Genomic DNA, 22,375 nt, shown 5'->3' on the forward strand with positions numbered 1-22,375 from the left:
CCACTTTACTGGGTACTACGCCCTCTACTTCCTGCACACCTGGGGGGTAGAAAAGCAGAGGAGCAGGGCCACAGACATTCTAGTAAAGGCACTGCCAGAGGCAGCCTGACATCTGCTCTACTACAAGCATTGAGCCTTATTTGGAGAACCTGCAACCCCTTGATTCGCAACAATGTATGCAACAGTAAGCAGGCTCTAAAATGAGGGATGAGCAATAGTAAAATACTGCACATTTAAATGTCTTATTCAGCAAGATCTTTCCTCTACTGGAAACTGAACCAACTCGTATTTTATTTTTTAATTACAAGATACTTCCCTACCAAATGTCAAATATCTGGACTGAAAAAATTTCAGAAGAAATTAGAAATATAAATCCAAGGGTACCAGTTAACTAATTTTAATCTCTCCTAACTAAACTAGATCACTGCATTAACTGAATTAACTGCATCCCTGAAAGTCCACTGAATGAAGTGACTCGAATTTCTATTATGAACCTTCAGATGCAATAACTGTGGAAGTGATACAGATTAACTTGAAAGAGTAAAAATAGGCCAATATGCTAGCGAAATGCTACACTACTAAATCTCACCCTGAATACACACAGACACACACACACATACACACACAATCTGTATCTATTTACTCTGCAATGAAATATCTCATCTTAAAAAAGAATTAAAAAAATAAACAGCAAAAGGTACCATTGGCATAAAATCAAAAATACAAAATAATGTGTGTTGATCACATTCTATAAAGACATCAAGTTTAAATAGACTTACCATTGAGAATGGCAGTCCAGAGCAATATATACATTACTATAGTAGACACTTTTTTCTTGGTGTAGTGAGAGAAAAGACCCCTATGTAACGGATTTGATTTATATGCTCGCTGTATTAAGACCATATTCGGGTTCAGATGCCAGTGGAATATGTGATTAGAGATTGACAACTGTCTATAGACAATGATTGTGAAAGCTTCTTGGATCATTTAAGCAAAAATAAACATTTTCTCATTAATCATAAGTTTTAGAATTCAAGTTTAAAGGGGTTTTAGTATTTCAAGGGGGACCTGAAAGAGAAAAGAATTTAATTCAAAAGAAACCAGCTAGCATAATGAATATTATTTTTTAAATAGCCATCTTCCTTGTTTTAAGGACAGCACATTAGTAAGAAGACAAAGGAAGAATATTTTCAGAGCCAAACTATGAGAGTCAATCAATCAATCAACCAGCCAGCTCCACTTTGTAGTCTTATTTGCAGAGTTCCACTAAAAACTGGAGTGTTCCATCCAAGACTTGCAAAGGAAGACATTTTATCACCATTATTATCTAAGGAATCAAATTGTTTAATCTGTTTGGAATTTTGTAGAAAGCTAATTTAGCAAATATATACTTGAATGTGCTTGAACACATTTGTCTTCAGGTTGCTTTCAGATGACTATTTTCAGTGGCATGATGCAGGTTCTTTTTGGGGGGGGAGGGGAGGCTGATGTTATAGTTGAGGTGTGCCAAGTAAAGTACATCACATTTCTTCCAACTGGTCTCATATGACAGAAATGAGAAGATGAAATTACTCTTCTTTAAAATTTGCCACTGGGAAATGGTAAGAAAAATTCTTCTTGACCCCCTACTCCCAACCAGGAAAAGTCTGAAGCCTTGGATTGTAGCATAGGTAGATATTAAAATGGAGACAGAGCCGTTATTTAATGGTGACAGGAATATAAATACATGCACTAACCTATAAACTGGTATTTACTTCAGGAAGGTAAGTAATATTTTTCCTCTGATTGCTGAGCTGTCAGTTTAATGCAGCGTAAATAAACAGTAGGTGCCTGCTAGCTCAAAGTAGGAAGTGTTCATTCCACACGAGGAACAGATTACTTTAGCCTGATGCTCAACATGCTGAAATATAACTTTCATTTTACCAGAAACATACCCTACCGTGGATGACTTTTTTCGTGCCTGATCTATTAATTAACTTAACTCGGTTCTGTGAAACTGTAAGTCAATTTGTTAAAATCATCACAGAGTTTTGGAGTTTGAGAACCAAATCAATTTGAAAAGCAGGAGTAATGACTATTTTGTAATCTGATCGTAAATGCTGAAAATGAATACTTTATATATTAAGCATAAACTATTTAAAACCAAAAAATAGATGAAGAATATGTTTAAATAACTGAATGTAACCATCTGAGCTACCTAATTTACTCAAAACCCTCTTTTTGCTAGTTAAAAGCAAATGGCACCTTTAGCAACTTGCAACCTTGTGCTAGCTTTTTTTTTTTCTATACCTTAGGTTTATTTTGTTTTCTGAAACATCTACAGGTAAACAATTCAGAGAAAGCATGCCACATTCCCTAATCCCAAGAGAAGGAACCCTAATGTTCCTTAGACAAGTGGCAAGTTTGAAGATCAGATGAGGATATCCTAACAATCTGCATGTAAAATGTGGTTTTCTTCCTGTTTTATATATGTCACAAAGCTATGACAATCTATAGCAACTAATTTTCCCTTCTAGATGAGCATCAAGCAAAATATTTGGTGGCATGAGTTAACATGGGAACCCATCTGCAAAGTCTAAAAGGCAATTTGGAGAGGTTTCTGTTTAAAACAAGAAACTAACTTCTAATAATTGACCAACAGACTACAGTTGAAAAAGAAGTTCTCAACAGAACTTTTTTTTGCACTCAACTACAATATGACTAGACATAATCTGAAGATATAGGCATATGCACTTAGTACTTCATCAGATCCAAGTACTACTATCATATTAGCTGCAATCAGCCAAGACAACATGTATAGGAGAAATGCTGTATTTGTATAAAAGGCATATCTGTGTATGGCTCTTCTGGAAATTCATAAGCAGATGAAAGCCACTAGAGTGTTTTATAGAGTCCCTGCTGTATATCTATGTTGTGTTTAGCTTGATAGTGTTTGTAACCAAAAGATTTTTACAATAATTAGGAACAGGTGCCTGTCACCTGACCTTTTAGGCCTAATTTACAATCCACAACCTGTCACAAGAAAAAAATAACTGAGATTCTCTTCTAGATATGTCAGACCTTGCTAATGTAATGTATGTTCCTTAACTATCACTCAGCAAAACCTATCTTATTCAGTCACAGGTTGATATAATCTGGCAACAGATATTTCTGTAGAAATAAACCAATATTCATTTTGTTGTTGTCGTGGAAGATGCTGGGAGACAAAAGAACCACTTTTGTAGATTATCAACCAAAGAATGTATTAATTTATTACAACAACTGAACAAAAGACATTCCTTTTGAATACTTTTCCATACAAAGAACTATTATTTATTACATATTTCAGCTTGTGGGAAAATGAGGAATGCATTGATTCTGAAAATAACTATTCAAACTTTGGGAAGTTCTTTAGGTTTGCTTTATCTTTTTTTTCTCAAGCTCTCCCCCCCCCACACACACACATTTTAAGAAGCTGGTACTCTAGAAGGGAAATCCCTGATGTTTTTTCTTCATCATTTGTATTCATTATTCAGAAAGGAATGCAAAATTGAGCAGTGATTTTATTTCTCTTGCATAATCTTGTTAGATGTAGCCATATTCAAATTTAACAATGCTTTGTATTTTATAGCTACTGTTTACATATTATGTATTACATCTGACTGAACAACTCTACATTTAAAACATTGTTTCCATTAGAACAAATATGAAGTAATAAGTGTCAAGTAGAGATGGAGAATCAACATATTTGGTGTATTTACAAAATGTGTAGTCATTTAAAATGTGCACAAACAGGATGCCTGCTCTGCATTTTCCTGTTAGGTGTTCCTGTAGTATGTATATAGTCTAAAGTGTATTTAATATTGTGCTTAACCAAGTTAATTAAAGTCTTTCTGTCTGATGATTGTGTTAAACACTTGGAGAGGTAGGGAAAGATACAGCCGGTTACTTCTGCTAACTAAAGTTGGAATTATGCACTTATTATAACCTTTTCTAACAATGTGAGAAAAACAGAGTAAATATATTAAATTTGTTTCACAACAGATGCTTAGGTTGTTAATATTTAAGATGCCTATTCATGCTATTCCTGTCTGCACATTTGTCAAAAATGTAAGCTTGAATGCTAATGTTTGCCAGCAGACTGGAGCAGCCAGTGTATGAATGTACCAGTGTTCTGCTAAAATAATATGCAATGGAAATAAAGGAACCCTGCTAAACCACAGCACTGGCACCGCAAAAGAGAGTCAGAAAGGTTTTCAGAGCAAGAAACCTCAACCTTGCCTTTCTTCAGACTGAAAAGTGAGGAGCTTTTATTTATTTATCGCCGCAACATTGCACTATAGACGAAATCTCACAATTCCCAGAAAAATCCACTTTGGACAGAGTGTACCTTTCTATTAAAGTTTCCACGGGCGAGTTACTCTCTCGATAGCACAAACACTGTAAATTCCAGAGACTGCTTTAAGACAAAAACCTGACACGGAGCCCAGAAATGTATTCTCTGCATTCAAAGTCCTCTTCCTCTATACTCTTTAGGAAAGTCAGGACCTCAGGCTTCCTAAGACGTGAACCTGGAACCTCAATTCAACCGGGGCAGACAGGTTCTCTTCCAGGGCACTGGGCGTCTTTCTCTTCCACTCCCTGTCCCTCCTTTTATAATCATGTGGAGTGCAAATCTTAAACCACTTGCCTGGAAATCCCGAATGCAGCTGAGAAAGTTGTCCCAAGAAGGGCGAGGAGGTCAAAAGTTGTGGAGCAGGGCACTTTGGAGATGACCCTATGGTTGACACTCAGAAATGAAATTTGGCCCTAGTTGAGGCCAGAGCCCAAACCTCCAACCAGAGCTCGCTCTACACCGCTCTCCCTTCTCGAGCTTCTGGGGGTCATCCCAGGGGGATCTTGCCCCCACCTCTGCCTCGATAAGCACGTGTCAATCACTCCCTGGTCCGGCCACCACCAGTCCGCCTAGTCCCTCTCTGCGTATTTTCCCAAAAGCCACACGGGCGCCTTTGACGGTGGAGAAGCACCCAGCAAAGAGCGTTGCGCTCCAGGCTGCCAGGCAGGAGGAGACGCGGTGGAGACCCCCCGAAGCTGCACCTGTGCTGCGGGGCCCCTTCTAAGAGCGCAGCCCTTCCTTCCGCCTCCAGCCCAGCTCTGTTAAACCCGCACTCAAGCTACCAGCCCCTCCACGGCCCACCTCGCCGTAGCCGCCGCGGGCTCGAAACGCACAAGGCTTCAGCTTGCAAACTCCGAGCTCCAACTTGGGCGCCCGAGTGGCTCTCGGGATGCAGAAGTTGCCGCAAACTTCTCCGGCCCCTGTCGGCGGCCGCTCGCGGGCAGGCGTGCTGGACGGAGCGGGGCCGGCGGGGAATAAGCTGGAGAGGGATGCTGAGCGGTTCGCGGTCTGGCCGGATAACACACCACACACACACACACACACACACACACACACACGCACACACACACTTCCTCGGCCAGCCCAGCCCCGGGGCGCACGGAGCAGCTCTCCCCCCCTTTTTTTTCTCCCTGGCCGCCCCCCCCATTGGACCTTTTCCCCTCGATCTTCTAAAAGTGGCCACAGAGCTGACCTGACTTTGTGCACGCAGGATCTGCCGGGCAGGTGTGTTAAGTGCCCACACCCAGAGAGAGCACACATGGTTATCTTCCAGTTCCCACACACACACACATCCCTGCCGCCGTCCCCCTCGCCAGCAGCCCACCCTCGGGGAGGGAAGGGGGGCTTGCGAGACCCCCCGCCTCCAGGCGCCTCGCACCCGGACGCAGAGCCGCCCCCAAGCACGGGCACTCCAGACGGGGGCTACCCGAGAAGTTTGGATCGGTTCCGGGGGGAAAAAAAAGCGAGCGAGATGGGACCCGAGCGAAAAGCGCGTGGGGGAGCAGGGGGAGAGAGGGAGGCGAAGGAGCCGGACTCACTCAGGCATGAGCGCTGGGGGCAGCGGAGTCCGTCGAGTGCGGGCCGGAGAGCGGGCGCGGCTCCGGGGCGGACGGGCGCGCCGGCGTCGGACTCCCGAGGCGGCGGCTCGCTGCCTCTCCTGCCGCCGCCGTCGCCGAGCTGCGGCTGCCGCGGAAGTTAATTGCAACTTGACTTCAAGTTGTCTTTTTTCCCCATCCGAAGTGGGCGTTTAAAGGGGAGAGCGAGGCGCGGAGCGAGCGAGCGAGCGCGCCCGGCCGAGGGAAGGAGGGAGGGGGGGAGGAGATGTTAACGGGGGGGAGGGGGAGGGGGCGGGAGGGGGAGGAGGAGGGGGCCGGCGGGATCCGCCGCTTGGGGCTGGGCGGCCGCCGCGCCCGCAGTCTGGAGCGGCTCGGTAGCCGCCGGGGCGCCCCCCGCGGGAGCCCGCAGCGGCCCGGAGCGCGCATCCAGCCGCGGCGCCTCGGGCCGGGCGCGCGGGCAGCCGGCGGGGTCAGCGCCGTGGACCTCGAGCCGCCGCCGCCGCCGCTGCCGCTTCGGAGCCTGTGCGCAGCTCCGAGGGGCGCGGGGCTGGCCCGGCAAGCTGGCCGGGGCCCGGCCCGCCTCTCCAAACGCCCGCCCCGGCTTCTCCCCCTGGCGGCGGTCGGAGCCCCCGCGGCCGCCGGTGATCGCAGGCGCGCTGGAGCCCGAGCTGAGTCGAGCTCGAGCCGCGCCACCGCCACGGCCGCCGCCGCCGCCGCTGTCGCTCGCAGCTCCGGGGCTCCCTCCCCGCGCGCCGGCCGGGGTTGGGGGCGGCGGGCCGGAGGACGGGGTGGGGCGGGCGAGGGGGCGCGCGCTGGGGTTGGCGCCGAAGATCGGACCCTCGGCGGCGAGGGTAAGTGTGGGCGCTGGCAAGTGCGCTTTGGGGGGGGACGCCCGTCACCCTTCGCCCCTCACCTCTTAGGGCCCCCCGCCATGCGCACCCCTCCTCTGGCCGCCCTCGGCTTCCTCTTGTTGTTCGTTGTTTGGCTTGGGGGTTGAGGTGGGGATGGCAGAAAAGGGGAGACGTGTGTGTGTGTGTGTGTGTGTGTGTGTGTGTGTGTGTGTGTGTGTGTGTGTGCCAGCGGAGGAGGAAGTCAGGTGAGAGGCCCGAACGCCCCCAACCTCGCCTAGCGGGGTGTGTCGCTCTAGGGGCATTTGGCCCAAACCCCCGTTAATAGTCTGTGGAGCTGAATTCCCCCGCCCCCACCGCAGCCGGCTCTGCTGGTCCCTGCAGCTCACTCTGGCCGCTCTCAGCCCTAGCCTGGAGCTCGGCACCCCAACTGAGGAGCACGTGGCGGAAGGCGGATGAGGGGGCCTCCCTCGCAGACCCCCTCGCTGCTACCCAGCCCCTCTGAATACATTGTATCTGTTTAACCTCAGGCCAGCAGTCGTACTTCTTTGCCACCCACTAGATCAAAATGCCCATTATGGAAGTCCAATGTCACCCCCCCAAAAAGCTGGGGCAAAGAGGAAAAGAAATGCAGATTTCCTGAGCCGGAGACCCAAGGCTCCAGGGCATCTGCTTCTAAATAGGTAAACTCCCAAGGCCGCCTTTGAAACTTAGGGTGCCTGCAGGCCCAGGACCCCTGGATAAAGAAGAAACTGAAGCTCGATCTCAACTTCAGCCTTCTCCCCCCCCACCCCCACCACCCCCTCCTGCCACCCCCACCCCCGCCACCCCCTCCTGCCACCCCCACCCCCAGCTCTAAGGAAGTTAACAGGTCTTTTGTTTTGTGTGGTGTTTCCTTGGAGAAATTTGCATGGAGTATGACAACAGAAAATTACTACTGTTTACTCCAAGCTAAAGGGGTTCAGAAAGAGAAAACGTAGTTTGTACTTTTTCCTCTTTGTAAGAGTGTGGAGCTGTTAGGTTCATGGCATGAATTGAAGAACGTCGGTTGGTAACAATGAAGACAGTAGAACTGTTTAGGTGTATTTTTAGAAGCTGCACTTTCTTGAGTTCCTTTCACACTAGGTTTGCTCTCTCATTAAGTCTCCATAAATAATTGTAAGGGGTGGGGGGAGAGAAGTAAGAAAGCAGGAGAGAGATTGCGAAGATTTCCACCCCGCCAGCGCAGAGTACTGTTTGTAGGGAAGTTCCTGGAAAGTGACTGGGCTGACAATTCAGTTTTTTTTTTTTTCCTCAAAGCTCTGTTAGGTCCTGTTCTGTCAGATGCTTGTGAATAAAGCACGCTGGGAAAATCCTGATATCCGTGCAGTAGTCTTATTTTATCCTTTACACAGTGGTTGATTCACATTTCAAGCTCTGGTTACAAACACATCAACTGTGCTGAATTTTGGTGTGATTTTTCTAAATAAAGGAGAAAATCGGGTACATTCCATGCTGCTTTCTCTGGTGTCTTCCTCCCACTATTTCTATCCACGGGGATTGAATTCACTGGAATTTGTCCCTCTTTCTCCGTTGATCATCATTTTAAGCAAGAGAGAACAACTCCAAAGATCTAAAGATATAAAACATGTATAAATTAGTGTTCTTTTTATTGAACTAGCCCCTTCTTTCTTTAAGACACAAGTGCCCATCTCAACTCGTCGTTCTGAAAAAGAAAAAGGGAAAAGAAATAAACGGTGATTACAATGGAGAAAACAAAGTGAAACCCAAGTTTTCCTTCTTGGATTACTTTCTGTCCCCACAGGTCCCAGGAGACATCACATTCCCCATCTTTTACTTACCAAAAATGCTGAATTGCCTGGCCAAAACCAGTGTCTTCATCTGAGAAAGATGTCTAGTTTGAAATGGGAAAAATATAGTCTCGGTCTTTAATTACTGTCTATTAGTGATATCTCATAGCAAGCAGCTGATTCTCCAGTTTGGGAAGGCTGATGCAAAGCTTCACAGAAATGTCAAACTCCAAACAGAATTGTTTTTTCTCTGTTACATACTTATAAACTTACCTGCTTCCCCAAATTATCCACTGAGCCTTCCACTATTTAAAGTATGCAATTCCCCCCCCCACCAAGTTAAACCAAAGAACATTTTGCTTCCAACCTTTTGAATTTTCTTTTTTCCCTCTCTAAATAGCCTTGTGTAGAGAGTTCCTGGGCTCCTGTATTACAACTAGGATTATGGCATTCTGGATGCAGTGCACCAAGTAACATAATTTCATAAACTTCTGTAAACCTGTCTCTTGGCACACAGTAGGGACTCATTAAATACTGAATTAAAATATTACTTCCTTAGTGTAATCGGCCACAAATTCAAAAGTACAAGGTCTTTTTAGAAAAGAGAATCTTTCTTGAAACATATTAGAGGAGTTGCTTTGATTTGAATATTAATATCCCCCAATCATATGTTAGAATCTAGGGCTCATTTGGGGCCTTTGGGTGAACCTCCCCTGAGATCATTGCTCTTAGAGAAGAAGCTTGAGAGCCGGGCGCTGGTGGCTCAGGCCTGTAATCCTAGCTACTCAGGAGGCTGAGATCTGAGGATCCCAGTTCAAAGCCAGCCCGGTCAGGAAAGTCCATAAGACTCTTGCCTCCAATTAACCACTAGAAAACCAGAAGTTGGCCGTGGCTCAAGCGGTAGAGCGCTCGCCTTGAGCTGAAGAGCAAAAGGACAGTGCCCAAGCCCAGAGTTCAAGATTCACAACTGACAAAAAAAAAAGAAAAAAGAAGCTTGGGCTAGATAGTACCTTCTACAACATGGTGACACAGAGACAAGGGCCATATATGAAATCAAATCGTGAACCTACAGGTACCTTGTCCTTGCATCTCCCAGACAGTAGAACTGTGACCAATAAATATCTGATGTTTACAAATTATCCGGTCTCGAGTGTTTTGTTATAGCAGCCAGAATGACAAATATATTGGTGCTACTAGATTGTTTTCAAAAACAAGCCCAAACGTAATGAACTGGTTATAAAACAAATAAACATGAAATATACCAAATTGTCAATAACAGTAGCTAATATGCAAAACTACTTGGAGTAAGGCACGTGCTTGTAATCCCAGAGACTTGGGAGATTGAGACTGAGAAGATAACCATTGGAGACCTGCCCAGGCAAATATTTAGTGAGGCCCCATCTCAACAAACAAGCTACCCATGTTGCATTCCATCTGGAATCACAGCTACCCAGAGGCATATTACAGGAGGATTGCAGTTGGGAGCCATTGCTGGGCCAAAACTTTGAGATCCTATCTGAAAAATAAAGCAAAAAGAGGGGTGCAGCTAAAGTGGTAGAGTGCCTCCCTAGCAAATGCAAAACCCCAAGTTCACACCCCAGTTACTGAAGTTGAGAAAATAGAGATCTTGATGGTCTGGGTTAGAGCTTTGTTCTTTTGGGTTTTTTTTGTTGTTGGTTGGTTGGTTTTTAACATTACTGGTCTTTGAATTCAGGGCCTTGCACCTACCAAGTCCCGGCCCTTTTTAGTTGTGTTATTTTTTAAAATAGAATGTTGTTTTTGTCCAAGCCTGCCTGGACCTCAATCCTCTTTACATTTCCCATGTAGCTGTCCTCTTAATCACAGCTGTCCTAGTAACTAGAATTATAGGCATGAGCAACTACCCCTGAGTGGAAAGGTACTTTTAAAGGTACTTTGTTCATTCTCTCCTTTAGGGTTATTTGATGGAGACCTCTTAGGTGGAAGAGAACTCATCATTTACTTCCATAGACAGGGATTTTGTCCAGAGTGTTTACCACAGAAAGAGTTCCATAATGTACTGTGTGCACAGGTGAAGAATTTCCAGAGTAGTTCATTCCATTAATGTATACTTTATCACATTTTTTTTTCTTTTATTACAGAGGATTGGTTTTCCTGAAACTCGCAACCATTGGTGGGACTTATCAGTACAGGCCATGTGGTGCTAAGTAAGAAAGAATTCTAATTTTTAATGACCCTAAAAAGCAAAGGGTCTTTTTCTCGACAGTGCCATGCATCCATTGCATCAGGTGCGTTTTGCGTATTTTCCCTCCAGATTCCAGGCTAAGGGAGCAGTGACTGTCTTGGATGCTTTGTGTTATTATCACAGTATAAATATCACTTTGGAGGGGTGTGTGCTGGCATTAAAATACTATGGCCAAGAAATAGCACACATTATTTGTGCACACTACTAGTTAACCAGGCTGCATGGTGGAATCATCGTAACATACTGCCTCCTATCTCCTGGCCAAGAGTGCACAGCTGTGGTACATACCTGCAGGTCCGGAGGTCCTCATGCTATAGCAGTATGCCTAGACCACTCTTCCTTTGTCACCCAAGTCTTTCATTCTCCAGGGTAACCATTGCCATATGGCTACCAGCTTATAGAGAGACATGGTCTTGATCTCTCTCGCCTAATTCCATGATTGGCCTTGAAGTCAAGGGCCGGGTGTTTGCTGTGCTCACTAGTATTCTACCACTTGAACCATGCTGCCAGTCCAGATTTTTGCTGATTTTTGTAGATAAAGTTTCATGGGCTTTCTGTCCAAACTAGCCTCAAACCATAATCCTCCAGATTTTAGCCTCCTGAGTAGCTAGGATTACAGGTATGAGCCACTGGCGCCAGGTTAAATGTTAACATTTTTAAGTAATGCTATTGTTATTCTCTTGCTTTTTTTTTTTTTTGTCAGTTGTGGGGCCTGAACTCTGGGCCTGCACTGTCCCTCAGCTCTTCAGCTCAAGGCGAGCGCTCTACCACTTGAGCCACAGCCTCACTTATTATCACTGCTTATGTGATGCTGAGGAATTGAACCCAGGGCCTCATACATGCAAGGCAAGCACTCTTACCACTGAGCCACCTTCCCAGCCCTGTTATTTTCTTCTTTCATTTTCTAAAGACTTGTTTACCTGGCAAGGGTACAATGACCAGGAGCTTCTAAAAAGCTGAAGGTGTTATGATCATTATTAAAATTTAAGAATTGATCTTGAGTTGGAACTTTCTTTATTGCAAATATCAACTTTTATATAACCCCACAACACAAAACATTCTCATAGAAACATCTTGTCACTTGTTCATTTAATCTACATTTTGTTCATTCAGTAACATAAATCCTGTTGTTCATTCAGTAAATAACCTAAGAGATGCCAACTACTCAATTAAAAACTGGGGATATGGGACTAGCTACTGTTGACTCATGCCTGTAATCCTCAGGAAGCTGAGATCTGAGGATCTAGGCTCCCAGACAAGAAAGTCTGGGAGACTTTTTTCTCCAATTAAACACCAAAAAGCCACAAGTTGAGATGTGGCTCAAGTGGTAGAGTACCAGCATTGAGCCAAAAAGCTAAGAGACAATGCCCAGGCCCCAAGACCAGCACAAACCTGAGGATATGAAGAAGATTTAAGAATTCTGTTTAAGAGAAACATTTTCTGAGTGGGCAGACAGACAAAAAGGCAATGCACTATTAACAGAGGCACAAAGTATTATGGGAACTTCCATGTAGAAAGAAGCAAGTCGCAAGCTGGCAGGAAATGACATACAGGACTTGGCCCCTCTTGAGCTAAGTCTTTTTTTGTTGTTGTTGGTCATGGGGCCTGAACTCTGGGCCTGAGTGCTGTTTCTCAGCTCTTCAGCTCAAGGCTAGTGCTCTACCACTTGAGCCACAGCACCACTTCTGGCTTTTTCTGCTTATGTGGTGCTGAGGAATCGAACCCAGGGCCTCATGCATGCAAGGCAAGTGCTCTACCATTAAGCCACCTTCCCAGCCCAAAAGCTCACTTCTTTAGACTTAGTTCAATGAGGCTGGGAAGATGGCTCAGTGATAGAGTGCTTGCCTTGTATGTATGAGGCCCTGGGTTCGATTCCTCAGCACCACATAAGCAAAAAGAAAAAAAGCCAGAAGTGGCACTGTGGCTCAAGTGGTAGAGTGCTAGCCTTGAGCTGAATAGCTGAGGGACAGTGCCCAGGCCCAGAGTTCAGCCCACGACTGGACCCCCCCACACACAAAAAAAAGAAGTGAGCTTTCTCTTAACATTGAGGGACAGTTGTCCACACACATGGTCTGAGAATGACAAGCTTGTAGTAGGGAGCTATAAGGAATTCAGTGAGGCTGGAACCTGGAGTCTCTATAAAATCTGAAGTCCACAACTCCATATTAGGAAGAAGTTTGCAGATGCTCCCTGGATTCTGATGGTTGGCTATTTCCGGGATTACCAGCTCAAGTTCACTGTTTCAAACATGCACCAGTATAAGTAAGCAAACCAGCCCAAGGTAAGACCATAATTGGTGGTGGGCCTGTGGTAGTCTGACAAATATATTTTCTACCTAAGCAGGAAAGTGAGTGCCAGCAATACCAAATTTCAGAGATTCCAATTGCTGGAAAAAAGCTAGAAAATCACATTCCTATGAAAATTGGAATAATTGAACACTGATAACTCGTACATGGAAGTCCTTATACTGATTTTGAACAGTGTAGTTTATGTTTGTATGTTTTTTGTTTGTTTGTTTTGCCAGTCCTGGGGCTTGAACTCGGCCTTGGCACTGTCCCTGAGCTTCTTTTGCTCATGCCTTATATGTTTTTAAGGAAGGACAGATTCTTTATTACAGACATGTCCCAAAGCCATATGCCTTAAACTGTCTGGAGGATATTGAATTTTTTAAGTTTTTTTTTTAAGTTTTGAGTCCATTAAATGGATATTCTTTCTATTCCTTTTCTTATTTTGTTTTTTTGTTTGTTTGCTTCTTCTTTTTATTTTTTATTTGTACCAGTCCTGGAACTTGAACTCAAGGTCTGAGTGCTGTTTCTGAGGCTTTTGTGCTGCAGCAGGAGTTCTGCCACTTGAGCCACAGTTCCACTACCAGCTTTTTTTTTTCTTTTGGTCAGTTGTGGGGCTTGAACACTGGGCTTGGGCGCTGTCCCTGCTCTCTTTAGCTCAAGGCAAGCGCTCTATTGCGTGAGCCACAGCGACACTTCCAGTTTTCTAGTGTTTTATTGGAGATAAGAGTCTCACCGCTGGCTTTGAACTGTGATCCTCATATCTCAGCTTCTGTGGAGCTAGGATTACAGGCGTGAGCCACCCGCGCCTGGCTCAGTACCAGCTTTTTGGTGCTTAATTGAAGAGTCTCACAAACTTGCCTGTTCTCGGTGGCTTTAAACCATGACCCTCAGATCTCAGCCTCCTAGGAGGCTAGGATTACAAGACTGACTCACTGGTGCCTAGCTCCTTATCTGTTTGAAGCCACATTTTCCTTCCACTCAAGAGTCAGAAATAGGGGCTGGGAAGGTGGCTCAGTGGTAGAGCGCTTGCCTTGCATGCCTGAGGCCCTGGGTTCGATTTCCCAGCACCACATAAGCAAAAAGAAAAAAAGCCAGAAGTGGCACTGTGGCTCAAGTGGTAGAGGGCTAGCCTTGAGCTGAAGAGCTGAGGGACAGTGCCCAGGCCCAGAGTTCAGCCCACGACTGGAACCCCCCCCCCAAAAAAAAAAGAGTCAGAAATATGTGATGATACTTCTGTTCTTTTCTATAAACTTTAAAATGTTAGAAACACTAAGTAGGCTGGAAATGTAGCTTGGTACTTAAAATGCTTGTCTAACATGCATGAAGCCCTGGGTTCGATTCCTCAATACCACATAAACAGAAAAACCTGGAAGTGGCACTATGGTCCAAGTGGTAGAATGCTCGCCTGAGCATACAGAGATACAGGGCAGAGCTTAGGCCCTGAGTTCAAGGCTTAGTACTGGCAAAAAATAAACACTAAGTAGTCTTTCACAAGGCATGTGCAGTTTCTTGTAAATTTGTCTCCTGGCTATACCAATATTTTTTTTATTTACTTTTACATTTTTTTATGCCAGTATTGGGACTTGAACTCAGAACCTGAGTACTGTCCCTTAACTTTTTCACTTAAGGCTGGCACTTGACTATTTGAACCACAGCTTCACTTCCGGTTTTTTGGTTGTTAATTAGAGATCAGAGTCGCATAGACTTTTCCCTGCCTGGGCTGGCTTTGAACTGTGATACTCAGACCCTGAGATTTCCAAGTAGCTAGAATTACAAGCATGAGCCACCAGCATCTGGCTACATCTATATTCTTAAAACTGCTCAATTCACTGAATAAGAAGGTCTTTAAATTCTTAACAAACTTGGCTCTATGTGACATACTGTTTTATTCAGCTTTCTTCACTAAAAGAAAGTCAACTTTCTTGACTTTTATTGTATAATTTATGTATAATAAAAAAATTTCCATTTTATGTGTTCCATGAGTTTTGAATGCAAAGGCTTAGTATGAACAAATTAGGTTTTAAGTGAACTTTGGGGTAAATAAATGTTGTAGGCAAAACAGCCTCAGGTGTCCAACTGCCTGGAATGTAAGTCTGGTTCAGCTCATTACTCCTCCCATAGCCTTGAGCAAGTCTCCTTATTTCTTTCTGCCTCAGTTTCCTCATCAATGTGATGCAATAGTATCTCCAGGAGTTAGTGACACATACAAGAATTTCCACATGGGGTTAGTACTCAGTAAGAAATTATGGTTGCTTCTATTTGTTAATGCTAAGTTTGTCGTTGTGAATCTAATCTAAAAGAAATCGGAGGACAGAAAAGGTGGTGTAGAAGTAAACACTTCTGGAAGAGTTGATGGTACACTGGTGATAGACAAGCCAAGTAATAATTGTGGCCTTTATTTAATAATTAATTAAGACCTCTATTTTTTAAATAATTATCTCTATTTCTGGGATTGTTTTCCTTGAAAAATTTTAGAGGAAAATGTTTTTTATTAAAACAGAATTCAGTGCAACTTTTTTTTTTTCAGGTCCTAGGGCTTGAACTCTGGGTCTGGGCACTATCCCTGAGTGTCTTTGGCTCAAGGCTAGCATGCTACTACTTGAGCTACAGCACCACTTCCGGCTTTTTCTGAGTAGTTTATTGGACATATGAGTCTCATGGACTTTCCTGCCTGGGCTGGATCACTAGGATTACAGGTATGAGTCACCAGTGTCTGCTCAGTGCAACATTTTGCATGCATTTTTAACAACAACACAAGAAAAAGTCTTTTAAAGACCTTTGGAAGCTATAATCCTACCTATTCAGGTGGCTAGGATCTGAGGATCAAGTTCAAAGCCAGACCAGACAAGAATGTCTGTGAAACTGTTATCTCCAATTAACCACCAGAAAGCAAGAAATGGAGGTCTGGCTCAAGTGCCAGCCTTGATTGAAAAAGCTAAGGAACTGTGCGCAGGCCCTGAGTTCAAGCCCCAGTACACACACACACACACACACACACACACACACACACACACACACACACACACACACACACACACACACACACACACACACACACACACACACACACACACACACACACACACACACACACACGAAAAACAAACAAAAAAAGGCTTTTTGGTTGTTTCAAAATGTAGGATAAAGAGTGAGTCTGCATTCCCTGCCTCCTGCTAACTTCTCTCTGTCATTTCAGGAACAGTGTACTAGCAGTGTTGATTATCTAACAGTAAGATCACTCTTATTCTAATGTGCTGAGAATGCTGCCAAATGTAGACCCTTTGCTCTCATTAAATGTCTTCATTTGACCCAAAGATGTGTTGGATTGAGGAAGGAGAAGGTTAAAAGCATGGCCCAAGGGCCTCAAGTCATCATGAAGAACGTAGCTGAAAGGAATTCTACCTCTGCACTCTAACCAGCTGGCTCATTGCTGTCCACAGTCCTGGGCTCTTTGTTCTTTTCAGTGCTAATTCTTGCCCACTCAGAATGGATAGGTGTTGCTTGTAATCGTGGGAAAGGCAGTTACATGTCTTCGTTCAGCCACAAATGAAGAGATGGGCTGAATACATTTCAGACTTCCATGCCTGTGTGTCTGTGCTGGTTTTAAATACAGGTTTCTTTCTTACTCTGTGCCCAGAAAATCAGAGTTTTGTTGAAACCAGAACCAGGTATAAACCAACAGCACAAATTGACTTAGGACACAAGAAGTAAGAGACATAGATTTGACTCAAAAGGCTTTTTTATTTTGTTGTCAATTGTATACTTCACTTTGCTCACGTAAGGAAATGCAGTGTAAACTGGGCTCTGGTAGCTTACCTCTGGAATCCTAGCTATTCATGAGGAGGATAACTGCTCAAAGCCAGTCTAGGCAGATCTGTGAATTTCTTTTTCCAAAATGACCAGCAAAAAAACAGACTGGAGAAGTGGGTCAACCAGCAGAGTACCAGCTGGAAAAGCATGGTGCTCTGGCAGCAACAAGATACACATAGTATCAAGTCTGCTTCAGGCATAATTGGATCTAGATGTGAGTTGTCAACAATCATGTTTATCTTTAGTCTGACTTTTCCTTTAAAATCTCTTTATTTTCATTTTCATAGATTTGTTTTGCCTGTTACTGGATTTGAACTCAAGACCTGGCATTATAGCTTGGCTTTTTCTGCTCACAAATGATGCGCTACCACTTGAGCCATGTCTCCAGTCCAACTTTATTTGCTGGTTAGTTGGAAAGAAGAGTCTCTCCGATTTGTTTGCCCAGACTGGCTTCAGACTGACTGTAGTCCTCAGCTCTCTACCTACTGAGTAGTGAAGGGTATAGGCATGAGCTATTAGTGTCCAGCAAGAATTTTGTTCCTCAGAGCTTTTGTCATAGTTCATCTTTTCTCTCAGCTTCTAGTTCTGTTCCTCTTTCCCATGTTTTGCTAAAGTATTACACCTAATTGTGATTGTGAATTGTATCATATACACATTGTACACAGTATGGCCCTCCGCATCAGGATCAACAGCTCTAATTCCCCAACTGGGTCACTCTGGGTCAAATGACCACCCTTGATTTGGGAGTAATCATGTAAGCCTGGATTGAGGAAGGGATGGCTTTTTAGGATAAATTAAGGTAAAATTTTTCCTAAAATAGGAAAATGGATCCTTTTTAGCTAAAGCTATAGATATTCTACAATACATTTTTAAGAAATAATGAGAAGAATAGACCCAAACACTATGTTATAAAACTGTAACCAGTATATGAAACTTTTGTGGCCTTTCACCTACAAGGAGATCAGATGAGGCCTGTTCCAGGCAGAACCCTTGAGCTAGTGGCCTCCAATGTTTACTTCAGGGTTTTGGAGGTGAGTACTGAGCATTGTATATGTGAGTTCTGAAGGCAATTTACATGCAGATCATCTGTGACTTGTGCTTTGCCTGGCAGTGGATTTTGAGAAATATTTTCCCATTTCAAACATACCATAATGTTATTATTCTAGAGTCTTTGTAGGAAACCTGGGAGTTGGTTTATGCAATTGAAGAGACAAGCTCCAGTTACAGAGAAGTACAGAGAAGTAAAACTAACAAGCAGGCCAGGAGTTGAATTCTGTTTTGACTTTATTATCAGTTTAGTAATTTTAGTAATCTTGGGCAAATATTGTCTATTCCATCTCACAGACACAGCCTCAGTCTGTATCTCAGTATGGTTGGTTCCTTTTACTGTTGGGAACACAAAAATAGTTGGATCACAATATGCAGATAATAGGAAGGAGAAAATAGATTATAATCTCACCAGATATGTTTTAAGTGTACTAGGCATAAACTTATAGAAAAATGATTTTTGATGAGTAAATGTTAACTTTTTTCTTTTTGGTTGGTTGTGGGGCTTGAACTCTGGGCCTGGACGCTGTCCTTCAGCTCTTCAGCTCAAGGCAAGCGCCCTACCACTTGAGCCACAGTGCCACTTCTGGTTTTCTGGTGGTTAATTGGAGATAAGAGTCTCACAGACTCCTGCTGGGGCTGGCTTTAAGCCATGGTCCTCAGATCTCAGCCTCCTGAGCAGCTAGGATTACAGGCATGAGCCACCAGTGCCTGGCTAAATATTAACATTTTAAAATAACACTACTGTGATTTTCTTAAATCATTAATAATAAAATTAATACAATAAAATAAGTCTCTCTCTCATTTTTTGTGTAAACTGTTAGTTTCAAATTGCTTCTCCACATCTGTCTCCCTCCCTATTCCATGTTCATCTTCATCAAAGCAACCAAATACACAAAATAGTTTTCAACAAATGATGCTGGGGACACTAGGGGTCTGGAAGGCAGGGGGTGGGGGGAGAACCACATCCCTGTCTTACATCATATACTAACATTTGATGGATTATAAAACTAAATAGACAAGCTAAAATAAGAAAAGGTGGGGCTGGGAATATGGCTCAGTGGTAGAGTGTATGCTTAGCATACATGAAGCCCTGGATTCGATTCCTCAGTACCACATACACAGAAAAGGCTGGAAGTGGTGCTGAGGCTCAACTGGTAGTGTGCTAGCCTTGAGCAAAAGAAACTCAGGGATGGTGCCCAGGCCCTGAATTAAAACCCCAGGACTGGCAAAAAAAAAAAAAAAAGAGAAAAAACTTTTAGACAAAAACACTGCAACTCAGAGATAGACTTAGATTTTTAGATAAGCCATAGAAAGCAATACCCATCAAAGAAAAAAAAGTAGATCAACAACATGTTGACTTAGCCTTACTTGAATGAAAGCAAGGCTAGAAGAGACATCTAGAAATCTCCAACAAAAACAATCATTTACTTCAAGAAAGATTTCCTCTCTGGTGTGTTTAGTTTAAGTCACATTGACTTCTCAGTGTTAGTCGCTAACACTCAGAGATTAACAAAGAGGACACCACAATGGAAGTTTTCCTGCAAGCCTAAATCTAGGATGCAAAAGGCCTCAGCAACTGAAGGGAACTCAGGCAACGCTTTCTCCAAGTGTCATCTGTCTCTTTCTTCCTCATGGTACGTCAGCTTCCTCCTCTCCTCAATTCACATAGTAAATTGTGGCTACCAGTTGTGCATGAGCCATGGATGTCAATCAAGCCATCAGAGAAAGGAATTTCCTGTCATTCACAATTCCGTGAGTAGAATCCAGTTAACCCACTTAGGACCAGTATTCACCCTTAGTCCAATAAACTCTGAGTAGAGGTGAGACAATAGTTAAAGAAACAGTAGTTCTGTTCTCCTTAAGGAATCGGTTGAGAAAAAAAAGGTTGCATTACAGTTAATGCCTCCATTTCTTCTTCATTAGGTAAGACACAGAGCTGACAAAATTTTGCACTTGGTCCCAAGCTTTAATGGCTTTGATTTTTGGTGTGTTGGTATACTAGCTTCTTTGATGACCTGATATCAGCCTATCTTTCTGCATATTTACATAATGTAAATTTAAATGGTTCATTTTACAAATAGGCACATTTATTTGTAAATTATTAGCCAAGATCTATCTAAATGCAAACATATTTTGTTTTAGTCTGGATATACAATAAAATTAATTTAAATAACTTTAATCAACTTCAAAAACAGCAAATTCCAAGACAATTAGGTTAACTTTAAGAACTCTTATTTATTGAGTTAACAGATGGTAAATTAAAAAACAATGAAGCTAATTTTTAAAACTGTTCATTGAATTTAAAAAAAAACCAGACTTACTTGACAAAATTGTTTTTAAGCTGGTTTTTCAACCCAATAAGCGTATTTTAAGATTCCAATTTGAGGAATTAAAGATACCAAATGAATTTCATTATGGAGCACACTTAGACTGAATTCATTTTTTAAAGCTATAGAACTATCTGAATTAAAATTGTTTTTTGTTTGTTTGTTTGTTTGTACAAGTACTGCAGTGTGGGCTCAAAGCTTTGTACTCTTGCTCAGATTTTTCACTCAAGACTGATGTTCTACCACTTGAGCCATAGTACACCTCCAGCTTTTTATTGGTTAACAGGAAATAAGAATCTCTTAAATTTGTCTGCCCAGGCTAGCTGTGAACCAGGATCCTCAGATCTGACTAGCTAGGATTGCATATGTGAGCTGCCTGCACTTTGCTTGAAAAATAATTTTATGTATCAACAGTAAAAATACAAGAAATAAGTCTATCCCAGTTATTGAGAAGAATGAAGTGTTCATTTATTCATTCAGTGTGCTTTCTAGCATGGCCCTGAGATCAAGCCCAACACACACACACACACACACACACACACACACACACACACTATACTAATTTTCATAGTCAAATTCATTCAGTATAATCTGTGCTTAAAAACACATTATGATGATGGTTTTAGTTTAAAAAAATGCTGAACATTTGAAATTTTAGCCCCTAACTCCTTTCCCTATGAAATAAAACTTATAATAACTCTTTGATAATATGAACATTCTTAGGAATGCAATTATAACAATGCAGCAAGAAAGCATATATTGGTTTTAGGTAAACAAGAACAGGGTAAAAAATGAGAATAGATCATGACTAAATGAAAAATACAGTAGGTAAAATTTCTGTTTTACAGTAAGAAATCAGAGACGCAGATGAAAAACTTCATGACTCCTTTACACATCTATAGAAATGAATTTAGAGTTAAAAGAGAAAATGAGTAGAGAAATGATGTGTACTCTAACATGGAATGTAATCTCCTTCAGGGCAACAAACATCTATTATCATAACTCTACCCCTAACAGAAGACTTACCACAGGTATATAATATATTAATATTAGATGGTTTCTCAAAATTATGAGTAATCAATGTTCAGCCAGGCACCAGTGGCTCACACCTGTAATCCTAGCTACTCAGGAGGCTAGATCTGAGGATTACAGTTCAAAGCCAGCCTGGGCAGGAAAGTCCATGAGTCTCTTATCTCCAGTTAACCACCAGAAAACCGGAAGTGGCGCTATGGCTCAAGTGGTAGGGCGCTCACCTTGAGCTAAAGAGCTCAGGGACAGTGCCCAGGCCCAGAATTCAAGCTCCATGACAAATAACAACAACAAAAACAACAACAACAATAGTAAATAAATAAATGCTCCTCTAAAAATAGAGTAGATAGATCAAAAGGAAAAGTCTAGCTTATCAAAAAAGAAAATTGTCCATATATAGAAACTGCACTAACACTGTAAGAATTCTTCAGAGCAAAATGCATTGAATCAAATCAAATAGAATACAGAATAAAAAGATGGAATGGGATGAAGTAGAGATCAGTGTCTGTCTTTAGTTCATTTTTAACTTTTCAGGACAAAGTGATGGAGGTTATACAATAAAATCATATTTTTGTTTTTGTAGATTACCTTCATATTTTAATGAAAAATAAGAATTTTTAAAAGACCTAGAGTAAATCTCTCTCTCTCTCTCTTTTTCTGGTATTTGGTTCATAGTTGCTAGGGAAGTGCTCTTGCCACTTAATCTATATAAACTGAAAGGTTCTTAAATTCATTTTATTTTCTTTAGTGCCAGTAGTACAGCTTGAACTCAGCTGATGCTTTACCACTTGAGCAATGTCTCCAGTCTGGGGTTTTTTGGTGGTTAATTGGAGAGAGAATCTTACAGACTAGCTTTTAACTCCAGATTTCAATCTCTTGAATAGCTAGGATTACAGGGATGATCCACTGGCACCTGGCTAATAGTTTTTAATGTTATGTTTTTATTTATATATAGTGTTGTGGGAAATGAATTGTGCATTTGTTACAGCAATCAAAAATCTTTCAAGTACCTGAAAGCAAAGGAAACAAGAGTTATTTTCTGCAAAAAAAAAAATGGCAGAATATTGTCTAGATCACT

The 22,375-nt window shown here is 42.6% G+C and overlaps 1 protein-coding gene across 2 annotated transcripts in view; it reads right to left on the bottom strand.

Annotated features, from left to right (window-relative positions):
• Satb1 (SATB homeobox 1) overlaps nt 1–6,923 on the bottom strand; it is a 102,599-nt gene extending 95,676 nt beyond the window's left edge. The window contains exon 1 of one of the 2 annotated variants that reach the window (XM_070018669.1): nt 6,845–6,923. The gene's annotated coding sequence lies outside the window, so the exon portion shown is untranslated. Of the gene's footprint in view, nt 1–5,913; nt 6,130–6,844 lie in introns of those variants that run through there. The other variant, XM_070018668.1, reaches the window with a different exon arrangement.
• Nucleotides 6,924–22,375: the final 15,452 nt, after the last annotated feature.

The sequence above is a fragment of the Dipodomys merriami genome, unplaced genomic scaffold (genome assembly GCF_024711535.1).
Source record: "Dipodomys merriami isolate MVZ:Mamm:240054 unplaced genomic scaffold, mDipMer1.0.p SCAF_13, whole genome shotgun sequence".
Classification (NCBI taxonomy): Eukaryota; Metazoa; Chordata; class Mammalia; order Rodentia; family Heteromyidae; genus Dipodomys; species Dipodomys merriami.